Below are 19,273 nucleotides of genomic sequence, written 5' to 3'. Positions count from 1 at the left end.
TATTTGTTTTTGTTCAATAAGAAATCTCATTCATATATATATATATATATATATATATATATATATATATATATAATGATGACTATGGACCTCCAGGCTTCTCTGTCCAGCCCTCAGAGCTCTCCCCATGCCACGCCCCTCTCTGAACTTGTTTCACAATCTCCTCGAGTGTTTCTGCCTGCTTGGAATGTGTCTTTGAACGCCGGCAATGCCTCTTGCTCGACTGTGCGGATGAGTGTTCATAGAAACCAGCCTATTGTACAATGTAAAATGTACACCCACTTTTGCGTCTGATGCCACCCATCACTAGCACATCGGCCCTGGAAAGTTGCCCGCAAGGAAATGTGTCCCTCGGGCTGAAAAGTGTCCCACTTGTTCCCACTTGTTCATCTGGTCTCAGGGCCGGCCCTACCATTAGGTAACTGCCTTGGGCAGAGGATGCTGGAGGGTGGGGAGTCATGGTCAAGTGATGGAAGACAACCTGCTCTGCACCATTTAAGCTAGTCAGGTTCCATCTGTACTATGATTTCAGCCTCAGCCCTACCCACCTCACCTGCAATATGAAGATTACACGTAGTACTGGTCTACCGTACAGGACTGAGAAGTGTTCTGGGCACTAGGGGTGTGCTGTGTAATTCCTTTGTGTGTGTTTTTGCTGTGAGTTGCCCAGGATGTGACGGGTTAATATGTGGCCCCTTTCCCAGCTTCTTCCCTCCATGCTGCTACCGCCACCACCATCACTGTCTCACCTCCTCCTTCCTCTGTATGCAGCAGGCAAGCCTTCAGCCTGGGTTCCTGCCCTGAGCTGTGTTGCTAGGGAGCCGCCAGCCTAGGCTGAGCTATGCAAGGGAACAGCCTGGCCTGTCAAAGTGTCTGAGATAAACCATAGGCCAGACTCTCTACAGCTGGGCTCAGGCATGCCTCAGCTCTTGTCTGGGGCCTGGGAATGGCCTGGGTCTGTGAGGTTCAAGGGCAAACTTGCTATTCATTAGTTGGGGGTCCTTGACATTCCCACTCTCTCTCTCTCTCTGTCTCCTCTTTCCCTTATTGCAGTGTTTGTGTGTTTTCTCTTCCCTCCCCCTCCCCAACTCCTATCCTCCTTTTGATGCATTCCTGGGTGCCACTGCTGAAGCTACTCCCCCCTTCTCTGTAACCCCCCCCAATCCTCTCCCATGCATAGCCCTCCCCAGGAGACAAGGGAGGGATGGAGAACAATGGTCCAAGTGAGCCTATTCAGAGGAGGAGGCCCAGACGGACTTGGCTGTCTACCTCCTTTGCCTGCCTGTGTCCCTTGAAGTTTGCTCTCCGCGCCCCATATTTGTGGCTTCTCATCTGAACCCCCTTCCTGTTTTTGCGAGTGCATCTGCAGGGGAGAGATTAGGGGGCTCAATTGACTTTGGATTTCAGATCATTGATGTCCTTATTATCTTGATATTTGCAGGAAATTGTAATTTGAGATAAGGAAATGTCAGCTGCGTGTTCTCTCCCCCCTCCCCCCTTTTCCTCTGTCTGCAAAGAACCCCCCACCCCACAAAGCACAGGCAAAGTTCTTGCTTAAAGAAAAATGTAAATGATTGCCTTAAGAGGAGCTTCAACTCAGTGCAAGGGAAAGAGCTGGCAAAAATCTTGTGTGTGTACACACACACACAGCTCCAGTAACCACAGGAAAAACATGCTGCGTAGGCAGAACTCTGAAGCTCCCCTACTTTCCCTCTCTGAATGGAATATTTCTTACCTTTTTAGCATCTGAGTCTCCCTGTAATTATCCAAGACAAACAGCATGTGCAATTGGTTTAAAATGATATTTTCCCCCCACCCCGGGCCCCTGGAGCAGAATGGAGGTGTAATTGTGCTAAGGAGTTAGCAGGGGGAGAATATGGCTTTCCCCCCCTTTTTTTGGTCACGTTTTGAGTTGGAGGTCTTCAGCCAGGGAAAGGGTATGAAAAGCCTTGATTTGCATAAATAGCATGTGTCTCTACAAAAGAGAGAGAGGGGTGGGAGCAAGAAGAGAAGAAAGAAAGATATCAGGGGCTTGCAAAATTCAATTGAGACTAGAGAGGGAGGGGGGGCAGAAAGGAGGGTGGAAAAAATTGACAGTGAAAGGGGTTTTGCTAAGTAATACCCTGGCGAGATTAAATTGTCCAGAAAGTTTCTCCCCGTGTGCTGATGAAATGGTTGATGGGGTGAGGCGAAGGAGGAGGGACGGAATCCCTCCTTTCCAAAGGGCATGAATAGAAAATTTGGCAAAGGGAAGGAATCCGATTAAGCAGAAAAATCCCTGACATTTTATTTATGATGAATGTGTGTGTGTGTGTGCGTGCGTGCACCTTTTGGTCAAAACCTCACACTTCCAGTTTGGTGTGGTGTTGCTCTCCAAGTCCCAACAGAACCACCAGCTTTCTCAGTGGCTGTGTAACAATAACAGCCATTTGACGAACGGGAGCAGAATTTGTTCAGGGCCTCGGAACAGAGGCAATGGGTGAGTTATTGCAGTGATTTACTCCAAAGCAAACGGCAGGTTTATCTGAACACACCCATCCCATCTCAGATAGATTATCCTTGGGCAAAGGTGGAGATTGCACCTGTGTTTTGACACTGTTGCAGGGTGATCACCTTCGGTTGGGTAATTGTGGTTTCGGCATCTCCCCAGCCCTAGTCAACCATCATGAAAACATGGAATAAAACACCCCCCCAGCATTCTTATTTTTTGCAAGGGACCTTGGGCTGCCTTTGCGAAAGCAGAAATTAAAAGAGAGCAGGGTCTCCCTATTGAGTCGCTAGTCTCGCCTTTATTTATCCGAGGTGCAAATGTGCAAACTTTGGGATAGCAGATGGCAGAGCCTCTTCTCCCACGGACGGGGTTGGTGCCTGGGTGCCTGGGTGTCTCCTGCCAATTAGTGGCTCCCTCTCTTTGATTTACACAGTAGAGGACCCCCCCCCCACTCCTTGCTCGCGAGGCAGAGAAGGAGCAGGTGCTCCTCTCATCAATTTGGCATTGGTTCACTCTGCCGACATCGCTTGAACCCTGGGATGGGAACTCCAGAGCAGCTGCTCCTCTGGCAGGCTGCTGCAGAATCAGCTTTACCTGGTTATCGCATCCTGTGCTAAGAGCTGGTGTGACAGTTTTATCATAGAGGCTGCTTCATTGGGGCAAGTGGGGTGCTGCCCCATCAACCTCACTTGTGCCCTCAGCCAATCCCTCACCTTGGCTGCCTTCTTACTTCCACCTAGTCCAGGGGGTGGCACTGCCTGTCAGCTTCCTCCACCTTAGTCTCAGTGTTGTTCTTGTAGAACTCAGCAGGAAAGAGGGTGGGGACAAGACTAGAATACCTGTCATTGGCTCTCTGGCGCCACCTACTGTTAGCCTCCCTGCCTTCTGCCCTACCATTCTCAACCAGCACCAGCCACCACTGGATTTATGGCTTCTCTCAAGAACCCTAGGGATTGTAGTGATGAGCATGCTTGGGAATTCTCCCTTGGTTATCTCTAGCCACCCGCTTAGAAACCACAGTAACCTGGAGGCAGGGGGTCTTAAACCAGTTTGTGTCTGTAGTATGTATAAATTTGCCCTTGCATCGATTTGAGCTCCAAGGCAAAACCAGCACAATTCCCCCCCCCCCCATACAGTAGACCGATATGAGTAGCTTATTTTCAAGGACAGAATACTCAGAGCTCACTCAGAGATCCCATGGCAGCATATGAGGCTTATTTTTATCAAAGTACTGGACTGATCTTCTTCACCTTTAAAGTTTTATTGTGAAAAAATGTATACAAAAGGCCAAAAGGGGATCTACAGCTGTCACCTGTATGCTATTATCCATATTCTAACAATTTTAGGAACTGGGAGATCAACTGATGACTTAGGGGATATTGTTGTAGACTCATGTTTATATATACATGTTTATTTCACATGCAGTTTTGGTTGTCTGCTCATAAATCATTTTTGTACAATTTTCATTGGATCTGAGTTCCTTTGACATTGTCTGTCTTCTTTTGCATAACTGGAGACCCTCTCATTTGTTTTGGTTGGGTAGGAATCAAAATTCCTTTTTAATCGGGTCTTTGGCTTTTAACTATGGTTTTTTTTGCATGGGTGGGATGTTTTAATGTTGGGGTTTTTAAAATCTATGTATGTGGTTGCTTTTTGCTTAAAATATTGTAAGTTGCTTTGAGGTGCCATAGCTAAAACAACAACTAATAAAGATAACAATAATAGGAATAATCTACATTGAAAAATTTGCCATGGCCTAGAGTGATCTGGGCAATTTATTGTGTTGATTTGTGGTTTCAGAAGAAGCTATTTGAACCAAATTATTTTCTTGTTTTTATAGATTATTAAGATGGGGAATTTCAAGAACTTGGAAAACGCTGATTTTTTGGTCACGTTTACTACGGATGAAGGCATGCCTGCTTTTCCTGTTTCACATGGACCTGATTTTCAAACCATCTTTCTTCAGGATACCCTACACAGCAAGAACTTTCTTGGGACTCTAGGCTTTGAATTTTTGGATTGTCTAATGAGACAGGGGAACTGGGCCAGAAAAGCCCGTCTCTGGACATGGAAATGGGACTGTGTTGGGTCTCCATCTTTCTAGGGTCTGCCATGCTTTGCTGATTTGGATCACACATGGAAACCAAGAGCAGCTCTGTACAGCTAGATGCTGAAGGAGGAGGAGGAAAACAACCATGGCAAAGAAGCCATGAGAACTTTCTTATCTGTAGTCATTGATGTCATTAAGAGGGATGTGATATCATTGATATGGCTTGTGACTCAATGGAGATAGACAGCTGGGGGACCTGAGCTGATTGTGGGGGGCTGATTTCACCTAGGATCACTTAACCTTTTTGGCACAGGAATCAGAAAATGACCGGGCTAGTAGCTTTTCAAAATTATACCTATTATTTTCCACTTTGACTTGGCTACACCATATTGAGTGTATTCTTGGGTGCAAACTCAGGCGACACATGACACTATGCAGGCCTGTTAAACATCAGTGTAGCTTCTGAAGTGTGTACTATTTCACCAAAGAGTTCTGCCATGGCTCCAGATTTCAAGGGAAGATCATTGATTGGGGAAGCTTGCCTGCTGTTCCTGATCTTAACTCAGGAACCTAGGATTCCCTAGGACTGGGTCTCACACCTGTCTGCAAGAGTGCTGCAGTACTCAACATGAATTGCAGCTTCTGGGTCAAGCACAAGGGAAGCCCCACATAGAGAGCATTGCAACTAATCCAGTTTTGATGTTTTGGTTGGGCTCCACAACATGACAACACATGGTAACAACATTGCAGGTATGGTCTGAAGGTAGAGTCTGGGTCTGGTCTGTGCCTAAATGGGTGACTTCCTGGGAACAATATAGATTCTGTGATGGAAGAAAAGCAGGCTATAAATGTCAATCAATCAATTTCCTTTATTCGACCGATAGTCAGAAATAAAACATTACACAATAATTATAAACTATAACATCATAGGGGTACATAAATAAGGTAGGGCCACAGTACTAGACCTCTCACAGATAACCCACAGGCTATAAATGTAAGAAATCTAATAGTATTTTTTTAAAAAATGAATGTTTATTGAGATTTTAGAAAACATAGAAATCAAACAAACACATATATCAAAACAGAAAACAGAAAATACACACTTAATAAGAAAAAGAAAAAGAAAAAGAATCCACTTTTAAGTTTCAAGGTTCTATATCCCTCTTTCCTGACCTCCTCACATCTCCCTTTTTTGTATTCCTCTTTATTCCATCAAATTCAGCAAATTCTAACCCTCTTTCAAACCTCATTTATAATTATATATTCCCACTGAAATCTAATAGTATTTTATCACAAATTATGCATGTACAAATTCATTCCGTCTCACATGTGTACATCTCTAAACCTATTTTAGCCTAAAATATCTGTTTCTAATGCATGGTTGAGGGGGAGGCAAGCCAAGAACAGTCTGTCAGAATTTGGAGAATCCAAGTTCCAATTCTCCACATTAAGTCTGGGAAGTGCGAATCAGGTCTGTTAGCTTCAGAACTGACAAAACAAATTCCTCAGGTATCTCTAGTACAGAACAGTATGTCGCTGCAGTTTAATTTTAATGCAAAGGACAATGACAGTGTGGTGTAGCTGTTGGAGTGTTGGATTAGGAATGGGAAGACTAGGGTTCAAATCACTGTGTGATTTTGGGCCTTTTCATCCAAACCTACCTCACAGGGTTGTTGTGAGGACAATAGGAGGGGAAGTATGCATACCATTCAGTGGGTCTTGATTTTGAGTAGATGGTATAGGGTTGCGTGATAAGTCCCATGTCATTTAATGCCGCCTTGTCTATGTGCTCCATTTGACATCTGAGGTGCTGGCTAGGATTGCAGTGGTTTGCTTTGAAAATAACATGTTTCCCTGTATTATATATTGTATTTTATCAATGTAAACTGCCACATGCGTAACGGGTTAATTGGGTGGTCATGTGAAAAAGAGAGTGGTGCTTCTGTACCTTTATTAGTTGATTCCAGCAGGTGTGGGTTCTTGTCATGCTCCTATTAAAGGTGCAAGAGCCCATTCCTCCCGCACTGCTCCTGGCTGCCCTACACTGATCTTGTATGGCATAGCAGGTAACAACACAATTTTCTTTTTTAAATGGAGCTTACTTCCAGGTAGGTGGGTACAGGATGCACTGGAAACAATGGGAGTGTACTTCTGAGTACACTTGTGTAGGATTGCATTGTGAGCTATGAACCAGAAGGGTCCCCAAGCTTCTGCTATGAACCTTACAGAAGTCACTCACAGTCTCACCCTCTGATCCCTTTTGCAATGTGGGGATTGCATGAGACTTACCTTAGGGCATCCATTTCCAAACTTGTGCCCTCCCAGCTGTGTTGGACTGCAACTCCCATTGGCCCCAGCCAGGGCAGCTGTTGTCTGGTTGGGAGTGATGAGAGTTGTAGACCGTAAGAACTGGTTGAAGAAGTCTGACATACGGGATGGTTGGACTACAATTCCCATCACCCCTGACCACGGGTCCTGTTAGCTAGGGATGATGGGAGTTGTAGTCCCAAAACAGCTGGAGGGCCGAGTTTGGGGATGCCTGGATTATAGCAAATGTGAAGCATTTCCAACACTCTATAAATGCTGAAGTATGAAATGCTAGAGTTGCAATCCTGTATCCACTTAGCTGGAGGCAATGTGAGCAGATATGTATAGGACTGTGTCGTCATTGGCCAGATCTGTGCTGGGTTGATTTCAAATCTTGTCATTTGGATATGTTTCTCTTTTCCAACATGCTTTTGATGTTTCTGCCATTTAGAGTCTAATTTTGACTTGGTTCCCTACTGGCTATCAATTCTGTGGTTTATTGCTGCCTTGCCCCTTATTGTGATGTGGTTTTATATTTCATTGTTGGGGGGTTGTTGTTGTTGTTTTTTACATTGTTTATGACTGCCATTAGCACAAAAACAAAACCCAATACCTGTCTGTAATCCAATTCTTTATTATTATTATTATTTATTAAAGTTCAATCATTGTGACAATAAATCATTTTGATGGTTTCACAAACAATCTCTCTGCGTGTTTTTGCTGTGGCTGAACAGGGTAGATGCAATGCAGATGTTCACATTTTTTGATGCCCTTGGTAGCCAGCCATTATATTTGGTTGCCACCCAGTTAGGATGGTATTTTAGAGAGGAGTCCACTTCCCCTTCAGAATAACCAGGCCTCCTGTCCCCCAACAAAAAGGCTGGCAAAGGGAATTCTTTGCAAACATGCATGTAGGATCAAAATAGCAATAATCTTAATTTTCATATATATGTTTATGCACAGGCATAGCCGGGGGGGCGGGGCAGCTGCCCCCTATATCAAGTAAATACATAAAGACACTTAACTGAAAGTAGAAATTGCAGAAATATTTTGACAGATTTTTCTGAGCACTTGGGGGTCAAAAGAAAGCAATTTGAAACAGTTATTGTTGAGACATTTCATTTTGAATCTGCTAGACAGAGCTAGACAGAGAATGATGACAGGTGGATGTCCTCTTTCCCCCCATAAATCCTGGCTATGCCCATGATCTGAAGAGTCCCCTGTAAAATCACTAAGTTCACTGTCTGGAACATAAGAAGAGTTTGCTGGGCCAGGCTAATGGCCCATCTAGTCCAGCATCCTGTTCTCACAGTGGCCAACCAGATGCCTCTGGGAAGCCCACAAACAGGATTCAAGCACAAGAACTATTTCCCACCCTGTGGCTTCCAGCAACTGGCATTCAGAAGCCTTGCTGTCTCCCAATGGTGGAAGCAGAGCATAACCATCACGGCCAGCAGCGATGATCTGAAAATAAGGTAAAGGTAAAGCGACCCCTGACCATTAGGTCCAGTCGTGGCTGACTCGGGGGTTGCAGCGCTCATCTCGCTTTATTGGCCAAGGGAGCTTCCGGGTCATGTCTGTGGCCAGCATGACTAAGCCACTTCTGGCAAACCAGAGCAGTGCACAGAAACACCGTTTACCTTCCCACCGGAGCTGTACCTATTTATCTACTTGAACTTTGACGTGCTTTCGAACTGCTAGGTGGGCAGGAGCAGGGACCGAGCAACAGGAGCTCACCCCGTCGCGGGGATTTGAACCACCGACCTTCTGATCGGCAAGTCCTAGGCTCTGTGGTTTAACCCACAGCGCCACCCACGTCCCTTGATCTGAAATTACCTGCCAGCAAACCTGCCTCTTGTCTGAGTCTTTGGGCAGCAGCAACAGAAGACTCTAGAAAGGGGAGAGGCAGTTTCTCAGTCGTGCTAAGCTTTGGATGTGCAGTGGTACCTTGGTTTACATACACTTCAGGGTACAGACGCTTCACGTTACAGACTCCACTAACCCAGAAATAGTACTTCGGGTTAAGAACTTTGCTTCAGGATGAGAACAGAACTTGTGCACCGGTGGCACAGCAGCAGCGGAAGGCCCCATTTGGTAAAGTGGTGCTTCAGGATAAGAACAGTTTCAGGTTAAGAACGGACCTCTGGAATGAATTAAGTTCTTAACCCGAGGTACCACTGTATTCAGAATTGGGGTGGGAGATTCTTGGTGTTCCCAGATGACTCGAAAGCCCAGTGCAACATGACACTAGTCCCTCCTACTGACTTCTGCGCTTGGGCCAGGGAACTTGGCAGCAAAATTTTTAAAAAACCTTGCCACTCTAGGATGGTCACCCGGTCCTGGCAAGCAGGCAGTTGACTGAGAAGAGATTTATGCTCACTGCTGACAGCCTGGCAACTGCATTTGTGGACCCCTGATGTCTGTGTTGTCTCTCTGCGTGTCTGTCTGCATTTTATATGTCAGGGTTAATGTGAGTTGAATGGCGAATGTGCATAAATACTGGCCATTGTCCACGTTCACCACAAGGGATGGAGAATCTGCACATATTAACAGCCTGAATAGGGAGCTGGGTATACACTGTCTGGCCGATATGCAAGTGAGGTTGAGGGATGTGGGGGTCTTAGACCTTGCCTGGGAAAGCTGAATCATGCCCAAGAGGACAATATCGACCATGACCATGTAATCTAGGAAATAACCAGCTCACACTCTCAAGGTGGGCTTAATCCACAGCATCCTTTGGGGTATCTGCACAGCAGCCACCCAACAGGGGAAATATCTGGCTTCTTCTGTCCCCTTGTGAACATTTTCCCATGATACAATAGAGTAGGAACAGCGCCAGAATTTATGTGTGTTCTCCGATTAACTACAACTCTGTAGGTTTATGTCGTTCAACGGAAAGCTAGAAGCTTTTGCCATACAAAACCCACAAAGGCAAGGAAAAATCACACACATGCAACCAAGGAATGGCTGCTTGATCGTGACCAGGGTTTAGCGCCATGGAAATTCATGTGATGAATGTATAATGTGATGGTGATCCGAACACCTATGGAACTCAGAACACTCATTCTCTCATGGTTCTTCTCTTCCCAATCCATCACGAAACCAGGATGGTGCTGGTGATTCTTTCCCACCCAGAGCTCCCCAAATGAACAAAGGAGGTGGGATAAAGAATGACCATATTGTTCTCTGGGAAGCACATGCAGGCAGATCCCCTGCAAGGCCAAGTTCTCCCCCCCCCTTTTTTAAAGATATTTATTGAGATTTTACAAACAAAGAAAATTACAATATAAGAAAAGAAAAATAAAAAAGACAAAGAAAAAAGATACAAAAAATACAGAAAAAATACAAAATATGTAAAAAATAAAAAAACAATTAAAGACAAATCAAACTTTTCATGTCTTATATTTCAATTACTCGTTTCCTGACCTTCTCACACCTCCCTTTTTTGTATTCCAGTTCACATAGTTAATTCAGCAAATCCTTTCCCTCTTTGTTTTTATCCTAATTATAAATCTTGACATGTTAAACATCATATTTTCATCTAATTATCAACCCTTTTTTGCATATTCTTTTAATTTTGTTACTAAAACCATCTCATTTCAATCCTGCATCATTTTAACATTCATTAATTTTACAGTGTTTCTGCAGATAGTCTTTAAATTTCTTCCAATTTTCTTCCACCAACTCTTCTCCCTGGTCGCGGATTCTGCCAGTCATTTCCGCCAGTTCCATATAGTCTATCACTTTCATCTGCCATTCTTCCAAGGTGGGTAGATCTTGTGTCTTCCAATACTTCGCGATGAGTATTCTTGCTGCTGTTGTAGCATACATAAAAAAAATTCTGTCCTTCTTTGGCACCCATTGGCCGACCATGCCCAGGAGAAAGGCCTCTGGTTTCTTCAGAAAGGTATATTTAAATACCTTTTTCATTTCATTATATATCATTTCCCAGAAAGCCTTAATCTTTGGGCACGTCCACCAAAGGTGAAAGAATGTACCTTCATTTTCCTTACATTTCCAACACTTATTATCGGGCAAGTGATATATTTTTGCAAGCTTGACTGGTGTCATGTACCACCTGTATATCATTTTCATAATATTCTCTCTTAGGGCATTACATGCCATAAATTTCATACCGGTGGTCCACAACTGTTCCCAGTCAGCAAACATAATGTTATGTCCAACGTCTTGTGCCCATTTAATCATAGCAGATTTAACCGTTTCATCCTGTGTATTCCATTTCAACAGCAAGTTATACATTCTTGATAGTATCTTAGTTTTGGGATCTAACAGTTCTGTTTCCAATTTTGATTTTTCCACCTGGAAACCATTTTTTTTATCCATATTATAAGCCTCCCTTATTTGATAATAATGAAGCCAATCTCACACTTTATCTTTTAGTTTCTCAAAACTCTGCAATTTCAATTTGTCGCCTTCTTGTTCCAAAATCTCCCAATATTTTGGCCATTTGGCCTCCATATTGAGCTTTTTCTGAGCCTTCGCTTCCATCGGTGATAACCACCTTGGGGTTTTATTTTCAAGTAAGTCTTTATATCTTGTCCAGACATTAAACAATGCTCTTCTGACAATATGGTTTTTAAATCCTTTGTGAGCTTTAACCTTGTCGTACCACAAATATGCATGCCACCCAAAAACATTATTGAAACCTTCTAGATCCAAAATGTCTGTGTTCTCAAGAAGCAGCCATTCTTTCAACCAGCAAAATGCTGCTGATTCATAGTAAAGTTTAAGGTCTGGCAGGGCAAATCCACCTCTATCCTTAGCATCAGTTAATATTTTAAATTTTATTCTGGGCTTCTTGCCCTGCCAGACAAATCTAGAAATCTCTTTCTGCCACTTCTTGAAACAATCCATTTTGTCCAAAATTTGCAATGATTGAAATAAAAATAACATTCTTGGCAATACATTCATCTTTATAACAGCAATTCGACCAAACAAGGAAAGCTTCAGATTTGACCATATTTCAAGATCCTTTTTCACTTCTGACCAACATTTCTCGTAATTATCTTTAAACAAATTTAGGTTCTTAGCAGTCATGTTAACCCCCAGGTATTTTACTTTCTTTACCAATGTTAATCCCGTCTCCTTCTGAAACCTCTCTTTCTCGATCGGTGTTAAATTTTTCTCAAGAACCTTAGTCTTTAACTTGTTCAACTTAAATCCTGCAACTTGACCAAATTCCTGAATCAATTCTAATACTCTTTTAGTACTAGATTCTGCCTCCTGTAATGTCAATACTAAGTCATCTGCAAACGCTTTAAGTTTATACTGTTTAGCTCCGACCTGAATACCTTTGATCAAATGGTCTCTTCTAATCATGTTTAGCAGAACCTCCAGGACCGAAATAAAAGGCCAAGTTCAAGGCTAGTATTGAGAGGGTGGTGTGTGTGTGCAAGAGAGAGAGAGAGAGAAGGTGGGAATGGCATGCTAATTTCCACTGCAAAGATGCAAGGCTAGGAAATCTGCATGAGGTGATTATTCACTGCTGCCACCAGGCCCTCCTACAGGCTGGTTTGGTTCCCTTCCCCCCAAATAGCACATTAAAGAGAAACAATGGGGGCTGATTGCCTTCTGCTTAAAGGGGGATGGGTGGAAAGAGGGGGAAGGTTCTCCCTCTGCACACCTCAGAGAGGGAGAGAGGGAGAGAGAAATGACAGCTCAGATGGATGGATTGATAGATAAGACAGATGTATTATTATATAGCAGATCTCTATCAGACAGCATCAAAGAGTGTTGATGGTATATCATATCAGTCTAATATCGGTCATTGTTGCTGTCAGTTACACAGTACTTGTCAGATCTCCAGAATCCCATCACTGGATCTCTAATCTCTGTTTAATTATTATTATTATTTCATAACTCCACAGCATTTTTTGAAGTGCACTTTGCAATTTGTCTCAAACAGTCGCACTTGCAAGATAAGTTTGGCCCGACTGGCAAGTAAGTTGAGTCCTGTTTGGGGGACGTCATAAAAGCCAGTTGTGGTTTGATCCTAGAGTGGTCATTTCTCTTTTTCCCTGTTTATGAAATTTCATTGTTGCTATCCCTTAGGAATTGGACGTGGAGTGATCTTTGCACAAAACAGACCACGGCCCTGTGTGAATCTTATGAACAGTGCCATCATAAAAGAACATTTAAGCCCACTGAAATAAATTGGTTCTTAGGCCCGATCTGCACTACACATTTAAGGCAATATCATAGCACTAAGTCATGTCTTACCCCAAAGAATTCTGGGAAACTTTCTACTCTCACCATGCATAAATTTGTACACCTTAATCACTTGTTTGCCTTTTATCGAAAAAGCCCCAAATCTTGTAACTTTTCCTCATAGGGAAGTTTCTACAAACCCTTGATCTATTCTTCTTTCACACTCTAGTCTCATTGGACCTATCATTCACAGGAATTGCAGTCTCTTGGGTTTTTTTTTTAATATTTATTTATTGCATTTATTGCATCTCCAAAGAGATCAAGGTGGCATACACTGTCCCCTTCCTTTAATCCCTGCAGTAATTCTATGAGGTAGGTAAGGCTAAGAGACAATGACTGGTCCAAGGTCACCCAGTGAGCTTCATGGCTGGGTGGACATTTGAACCCTGGTCTCCTAGGACATAGTCTACCACTGTAACCACTACACAACACTGCCCCACACACTCCTTGTTCATTTATATGTTATTTAGTAAGGCGGTATTTTGTGGATATTTAATGAATCTGCTAGCTTCACAGGACTCAATGCAGCATCTGTCAAATGAAGTCTGAAGGCAGGTGTGCAGTTAATTAATTTATTTAAAAAATTCATTTCACATTCAAAAAAGAAATATAACGATGCAAAACAACGGAACAAGGTTTGAAAAGCATATATGCTTTTGCCCGCATTTATATAACTAAATACCAAATAATACACTCAGGCTGCAATCGTAGATGCACTTACCTTGGTAGTACGTCTCATAGAGCTCAGTTGGACTTACTTCGGAGTAGGCATGCATAGGATGGCACTGTAATATAAATATGTAACATCCATAGAGGTATGTACCTTGTTTTGCCAAAACTCAATAAAAGGTTTTCATCCCGACAACAACAACGCCAAATCTGTCATTTTGTATGAGCTCCTTTTCTTCTTCTGATATAATTGCTTACCTTAAACATAACTGTGTAATTATACCTTTTATTTCTCCATTCCTCAAAAGTAGGAATTGATGTTGTTTTCCATTTAATAGCAGAGTAAATTCTTGGTGTTGCTAACATATACATAATCATTTCATGATATGTATATTCTTTTAATAACAATACAAATAATAAGAGATCCTTCTTAAGTTTTACATGTGTTATCAGGGCTATCCTCTTTCTTTCTTTCTTTCTTTCTTTCTTTCTTTCTTTCTTTCTTTTTTGAAAAATATGCCCTTACTTGTTCACAATCCCACCACACAGACAAGCATTTATTTACATATTCTTTCAGAGATTTCGGGAGAGGTAGAAATCTGTCACAGAAATACAACAACATAGAGTCTTGTGGCATCTTAACAACTAACTGATTTATCATGGCATAAGCTTTTGGATTCTAGACCACGAAGGCTTATGGCGCGATTAATTTGTTAGTGTTTAAAGCGCCACAAGGGTATCACAATTAGAGAGAGAGAGCATGCAATGCTTTCAGCACTTGAGTGGAGGACAGCTCCATTGAAAACAGAAACTTTAAACCTGATATTAAGCCAAGGTTAATTAGCAATGATAAATAGGCTTGCACTTGCAGCTCTAGTCTCTGTTTTACAGAATTTTATTTATTTAAGGGATTTGCTTATCCCACTCTTCAGTCAAAAAAGGCTCCCAGAGAAGCTTATAAACCCTTAAAAAGAAAAAGGGGAAAGAGAAGGGGGAAAATAATAGACACAATCTAAAAAGGCATGACATGAAAGGAAAATGGGTTGGGAGGGAGGAGGAAATAAGCAGACATGTCTAGTTCTCACAGACAACCAAGTCCCCTTCCCAGGTTACTCCTCTGAAGGGGATGCCATATGGTTACTGAGAAATGGTTTTGCTTATGGGTTTCACAACCAGCTTCAGGTCAGGCATATTCCACCCATGTATACGTGCAGGGGTCAGCAAACTTTTTCAGCAGGGGGCCAGTCCACTGTCCCTCAGACCTTGTGGGGGGATGACTATATTTTGTGGGGGGGGAATGAACAAATTCCTATGCCCCACAAATAAGCCAGAGATGCAATTTTAAAGAAAGGACACATTCTGCTCATGTAAAAACACCAGGCAAGCCCCACAAATAACCCAGAGATGCATTTTAAATAAAAGGACACATTCTACTCATGTAAAAACACGCTGATTCCCAGACCGTCTGCGGCCAGGATTTAGAAGGCGATTGGGCCGGATCCAGCCCCCGGGTCTTAGTTTGCCTACCCATATGTTAGTGTGATTGCTTTCAACAAAGGAGCCTGATCCTGGAAGTCAGTGTGTGAGTTGCTGTAAAGGCTTTCCACCTGCAGATTTATTTATTTTTTAAAGCTGTAAACAGCTTAGAAGCCATTTTGGCATATAAGAAATATATAAATTAATAAATAATATCAAAGGATTTCTTAAACGATATCAAAGTACAGGGCAATTCACAGAGTAAGATAAATGGGGAGAAATGGGTAGCAGTGGTAAAGTCCCTTTCCCCTCAAGAACTGTAAGGGAGGAGGAGGGATGTGGAGAAGAGGAAGCAAGAAAGCCATATACAGTGGTACCTTGGGCTACATACACTTCAGGTTACTTACGCTTCAGGTTACAGACTCCACTAACCCAGAAATAGTACCTCGGGTTAAGAACTTTGCTTCAGGATGAGAACAGAAATCGTGCTCCGGTGGCGCAGCGGCGGCAGCGGGAGGCCCCATTAGCTAAAGTGGTGCTTCAGGTTAAGAACAGTTTCAGGTTAAGAACGGACCTCCGGAACGAATTAAGTACTCAACCTGAGGTACCACTGTATAACAAGTGATGGATCCAGCTTTGGAATTAGTGACCTTTGGCTTCTGTTTAGCCCAGGGCAGGGATGAAAGCATTGAGCCAAGGGCTTTGCATAAGACGTGGGCTTTGAGGGGGCATTTGAAGCAATCACACTATACAAGTGTTCTAGAATGAAGTCCCAGGTGCTAGGAGGAGGACAGGGGAAGAATGGAGCTAGTTAAGGCCTTGTTCTTCAAACAGTCGGTCATGACCATTGGAGGTTTGTGCATTAAGACAAATGGGGGCACTGCTCTACCAAACTTAGGTTGCCCTCAAGCTGTTCCCACCTACCTTCTTCCTTACATCCAGTCTAGGTGAGGGCAGCACTGTCTGTCAGCTTCCTGCTCCTGCCCTTTCTTTTTTTGCCCCTATAGAACTCAGCAGGGAGGAAGGTGGGGTCAAAACTAAACTTAGTTGGCTCCGCCTCCACCTGTCATCGGCTTTGGTTTTGATTAGCCTTCCACCCTGCCAGTCCCAACAGCCCTGATATTAAATGAGTTGTGCCAGTAGCCAGAAGTTCACATAGCAATTTTTAGACTCTGGATTAATGGTGCTGAACACACACACACACACACACACACACACACACACACCTCTGTCAAGCCTCGACAACACCCTCAGATGACCATGCATGCTGCTTCACTTCCTTCAAAAAGTGACAAGTCAGCCCTACTGTGTATGGGCTCCCTCCTGCTCCTTCTCCTCAGTGGAGTTCTGGATGGCGACCCCAAAGTCCTACTCTGATAACACCACTTTGTTTTTCTTTATCCTGCGTGAGCCTGCATGTTCCTCAAGATCACTGAGGTTTACTTGTCAGCAGACATGAAGAGAATTGTGCTCTTAGTCTAGAAAATTCCTTTCAAAACCATAAATTCCTCCCCCCCCACCCCTTGTTCCTTAACAGAAGCCTCCCTGCAAAATAAGGTAGCTGCATATGTCTAACACTATATATTCAACCAATTTACTATCTCTCTTTTAATATTACCTACCTAATATCTAACTTATCCCATCTAAATTTATATTTTAATATCTGAGACCGGTGATAAAATCTAATCTAATATCTAACTTTTAATCAGGTCGACCTTCCTAATATCTTTCTCTCATATCTAATCTAGTCTCCATCTAGCACATTGATTTTCTTTTCCTTGTTACCATCTAAGAGCGCAAGTAAGTAGAGCTCTGCTGGGTCAGGCAAGAGGCCTATCGAGTCCATCATCCTGTTGTCACAGTAGCCAGCCAGTTGCCTCTTTTGGGAAACCCACAAACCGGACTTGAGTGTCCCCCCCCCCAATTATTTTCACACTTGTGATTTATTTAGTTATTGTTTATATACCGCTCTTCATCATAAGATTGTAGGGCGATTCACAGAATGAAATACAGTGGTACCTCAGGTTAAGTACTTAATTCGTTCCGGAGGTCCATTCTTAACCTGAAACTGTTCTTAACCTGAAGCACCACTTTAGCTAATGGGGCCTCCTGCTGCCACTGTGCCGCCGGAGCACGATTTCTGTTCTCATCCTGAAGCAAAGTTCTTAACCCGAGGTACTATTTCTGGGTTAGCGGAGTCTGTAACCTAAGCGTCTGTAACCTGAGGTACCACTGTACAGGATAAAAACAAGTAAATAAGTAAAACAAAACAGCAAAACAATAACCTCTCCCCTTTCCCACAGACACATTTAAAAGTCTGTAAAATATTAATTAGCCAAAGGCCTGGTTGAAGAGGAATGTTTTTGCCTGGCACCTGAAAATATATAATGAAGGCACCAGGTGAAACTCCCTAGGGAAAGCTTTCAACAAACAGGAAGCCACTACAGAAAAGGCCAGTTCTTGTGTTGCCACCCTCTGGACCGTATGTGGAGGAGGCACATGAAGAAAGGCCTCAGAGGATGAACACAGAGTCTGGTTTATATGGGGAAAGGCAGTCCTTCAGACATTGGCAGTCCTGAGCCGTGTAAGGCTTTATAGGTCAAAACCAGCACTTTGAATTGGGCCTGGAAACTCAATGGCAGCCAGTGGCAATCAAGCCAGGATTGGTGTAATATGCTAAAAAATATATATGCTTGCGATTCAAAGCAACTGGCATTCAGAAGCATACTGCCTCTGTGTAATTTTATACACTTCCATCAAATCACCTTTTACTTGCTGTTTCTCTAAACCAGTGGTTCTCAACGGTATGGTGTGTCACACTGGTGTGGCAGGAGAGGGTGGCAAGTGTGGCAGAAAGATTTAAGGACAATCAAAGAAACATTTACCGTAAACATTTCAGTGTAGTATAGTATGGTATCAAAATAGTTTCTTTTGCATATACAACCAGAAACAGCATCCACGCCTCTCTTCAAGACCATTGGCCATTCTTCTAGAGCAGGGGTCAGCAAACTTTTTCAGCAGGGGGCCAGTCTACTGTCCCTGAGACCTTGTGGGGGGCTGGACTATATTTTGAAGAAAAAATGAACCAATTCCTGTGCCCCACAAATAACCCAGAGATGCATTTTAAATAAAAGCACACATTATCTTCATGTAAAAACACCAGGCAGTCCCCACAAATAACCCAGAGATGCATTTTAAATAAAAGCACACATTCTACTCATGTAAAAACACGCTGATTCCCAGACTGTCCGCGGGCTGGATTTAGAAGGCTGTTGGGCCGGATCCAGACCCGGGCCTTAGTTTGCCTACCCATGTTCTAGAGTTCTCCACAACATATTTCAACTGTGACAAATATGAAAGATCAGAAAAGGCAAAGGCTTCTTTGTGTTGATGAGGAGTTTGCTTATCTCAAATTAGACCTATTATAAATGAGATCACCCAGCAAAAGCAAACTCATACCTCCCATTGAGTTTGTATACGTACTTAAGGTACATATGTAAGAGGCTTGTTTATCATTATATTTTGGGAGTGATTCATGTTCTTCTGTAGTTTATACTTTCTGGATGTCCCATGACCATATTATAAAGCAGTTGTGTTCTATGTTATAAAACAAGCACTGCTTTTTGCTTTCCAATGTATTTCTTATCAATAAGAAATTCAGTGTGGCACTCGCAAGTTTTTATTCTGAAAGTGTAGCCCAGAGAAAAAAGTTTGAGAACCACTGCTCTGAACTATAAAGTCCCTTTCCATGTAGAAGAGTTCCTCCAACCTCTTGATGATATTGGTTGCTCCTTTCTGAATCTTTTCCAGCTCTACAATATCCATCTTGAGGTGACTGTGACCAGAGCTGTGCACAATATTCCAAATGGAGTTCCACCGTAGATTTGAATAGTGGCATTATTACATCAGCCACTTTTTATTTTCCATTCCTTTCCTAATGATCTGCAAAGTAGCCTGGAATTCAGCTTTTTCCACAGCCACCCCACACTGGTTTGACATCTTCATTGAGCTGCTATCCACAATGACTCCAAGCTCTCACTCCTGGTCAGTCA

At 42.9% G+C, this 19,273-nt stretch overlaps 1 long non-coding RNA gene across 1 annotated transcript in view; it reads left to right on the top strand.

The window, feature by feature from the left end:
* The window catches only part of LOC128401515 (uncharacterized), an 80,331-nt gene extending 75,637 nt beyond the window's left edge, over positions 1 to 4,694 (top strand). The window contains exon 4 of the long non-coding RNA XR_008327482.1: positions 4,332 to 4,694. This is a non-coding gene — a long non-coding RNA (uncharacterized LOC128401515). The remainder of the gene's footprint in view (positions 1 to 4,331) is intronic.
* The last annotated feature ends 14,579 nt before the right edge of the window (positions 4,695 to 19,273 follow it).

Source organism: Podarcis raffonei, chromosome 14 (genome assembly GCF_027172205.1).
Source record: "Podarcis raffonei isolate rPodRaf1 chromosome 14, rPodRaf1.pri, whole genome shotgun sequence".
Lineage (NCBI taxonomy): Eukaryota > Metazoa > Chordata > Lepidosauria > Squamata > Lacertidae > Podarcis > Podarcis raffonei.
Note: the sequence above shows the minus strand (reverse complement) of the source record. Positions and strands in the feature narration are given on the sequence as shown.